The sequence below is a fragment of the Gymnoscopelus microlampas genome, assembly GCF_963454915.1.
Source record: "Gymnoscopelus microlampas genome assembly, chromosome: 2".
Lineage (NCBI taxonomy): Eukaryota > Metazoa > Chordata > Actinopteri > Myctophiformes > Myctophidae > Gymnoscopelus > Gymnoscopelus microlampas.
The window spans coordinates 41132556-41135371 of record NC_139939.1 but is presented as its reverse complement, the minus strand read 5'-3'; positions in this window follow the sequence as shown (position 1 = coordinate 41135371).

Genomic DNA, 2816 nt, shown 5'->3' with positions numbered 1-2816 from the left:
TTGAACCAGAACGGGAGAAAATAGCAGGTCGGTAAAAAAGGTACATCAGGTGCACTTGTTTTTTGTTTAGCTTGCACTGTTGGCGTGAGGTTGCATTGACACTCTGAAGGTTGCATAAGTCAATTGAAAGTAAGTTTATAGGTCCTATGTATGCTTTTAAGTATTCTTGGCCAAAGGTCCATAAAAGCTATTTGTGTGTGTGTGTGTGTGTGTGTGTGTGTGTGTGTGTGTGTGTGTGTGTGTGTGTGTGTGTGTGTGTGTGTGTGTGTGTGTGTGTGTGTGTGTGTGTGTGTGTGTGTGTGTGTGTGTGTGTGTGTGTGGCAGCGTTTGTGTGTGAGTGTGAGTGTGTGTACATGTACTGTATGTTGAGGGCTGCAGGAACACCTGTGTATGCCGGGTTATGTACCAAGAGAGATCACTGGCCTGGAGGTCGCACACACGCACACACACACACACGCACACGCACACGCACACGCGCACACACACACACACACACACACACACACACACACACACACACACACACACACACACGCATGCACACCGTTACTGAGCAACAATGATTTATTTTTGCCACTGATGTTTGCATACTGTATTTTAGACATTTTTGGAGGTTTGGAGTAATTTTAAAGTTATTTTTATCTGGAAGTTAGAATCTATACAAAGTCATGTTTCACTGTGTCTTTGTGTTTTGCCAGTGTCTGTAAATATAATTTCAGACACAATTTAAATAATTATATTTGGTTGATTTTATCTGCAACATGCTGTATTCAGTTACAGCTCGTGACCAATATATTTCCAAATTGGGATTTATAGCTACAGATCATGATTCGCATTTGCAGATCAGGAAGTCCTTTTTGCAACATGTACATTTGTCATAATTCATAAAACTGTATTGTACTGTATTTCCACAGTCTGCATTCACTGCATCAGTACGACTGTACCGTTGACCACAGCATCCAATTCAGGACCCTACGCTGTCTATGCAACATGGAAAGCCCCATATTAGAAAAATACAGAGAACACACACACACACACACACACACACACACACACACACACACACACACACACACACACACACACACACACACACACACACACACACACACACACACACACACACACACATTCACACACACACACACACACACACACACACATCAGTCAAACAGCCCTCTAGTCAGGAGAACCCCTGGCTCACCTTCACACAGATTCCCAGATCACACACACACACACACACACACACACACACACACACACACACACACACACACACACACACACACACACACACACACACACACACACACACACACACACACACACACACACACACACACACACGCATACAGAAGATGTGCAGACACGAATTGACTCACACAAACACCCCACCCACCCCCACGCTCCACCACATACAGTACGCTCACAAACACACGCATGCACACGCACTTCAAAGGCAGATGGTAACCTGACTTTCAGACAACACTAAGAACCCACATACAGCTATTTTCCCCCGACAATTCCTCTCCTCACAAACCCACCTGTTTCTTGAAACCTCACTGTTGTCTCTCTCTCTCTCTCTCTCTCTCTCTCTCTCTCTCTCTCTCTCTCTCTCTCTCTCTCTCTCTCTCTCTCTCTCTCTCTCTCTCTCCCCCTTCTTTCTTCTTTTTAAAATGAAGTTTAAGGTTTATGCTGGTACTATCCTTCTGATCTTCTATACAACTCATTCTCTCACTCTCTAACACTGATATGCCCTTGTCAGAGGATTAACAAACACATGCACGCACACAGAACCCTATCCATAGACTGGACACAATGTAACCATGTTATATTTTGTGTGACTCTGTGTAGATTTGAACCAGGGCGTGCTGTGATCTTAGCTGTGTGAAGGCAGGAAGACGATGAGTGATGTAGCTGTATGAGTGTCTCCACACAATGGCCCCAAATCTGTTAGAACCGGTGTCTGCCTTGTACATGGATATGTTTATCCATATAAATAGTGGCGAACACCTTGATATGGAACAGAGATGCCTGGAGCAGAAGAATTGTATGTGTCTGTGACATGTGACCTTCAGCACAACATTACCTCGAAATGTTCCAGTTACTTAATCTACATTGAAATGAGTTACATTTTTAAAATTCTTCTGAGGATTCCACGAAACTTGAAGGACCATACTGGTGGTCTGTCATGTTCAGTCCATTGACTAAAGTTCCTTACTACACTGGGGGCATTTCTTAATTTTACGCATCGATAAAGCGATGCAATTTTTGTTTGAAAGAGAATAAATGCATCACCCTGAGGCATCAACTCTATGAATAGTTTGGTGTGAAATATTCACTGGCACATTTTCTTATCGTTTATTCGTCACGCCCCTTGTGCGTAAAGAACTTAAGACTCACAGTATACAGTATGACACACACACTCTCCAAAGCATGCTTGGTTGGGAGCCATTGGATTCCAATCATCTCAGGAAAATATGAAAATCAGCTTGCAGAGACTTGAAACGTGCTTTAGATAGCTAATCCAACAAACTCATTTAAATGTCATTGTGTGGTTGTTTACATTATCATTTCGCTTTAAAATGTGCGGATTGATTTAAAATGTCTAGCTGAAAATAGTCCCTGGAGAAACCTTGCAATGATATTTAGTCAACATTGACTTTATTCAGATAAGATTGGTAATATTTTAAAGACTTTGGAAAAAATGTAAACGAGCTTTAAAATCTACAAATAAGGTAATTAATGGGAAAATGGTCTGTGTTTTTGTATGCTATGGCTGAGAATGGGCATACTGTATATATCATGGTGGCCTT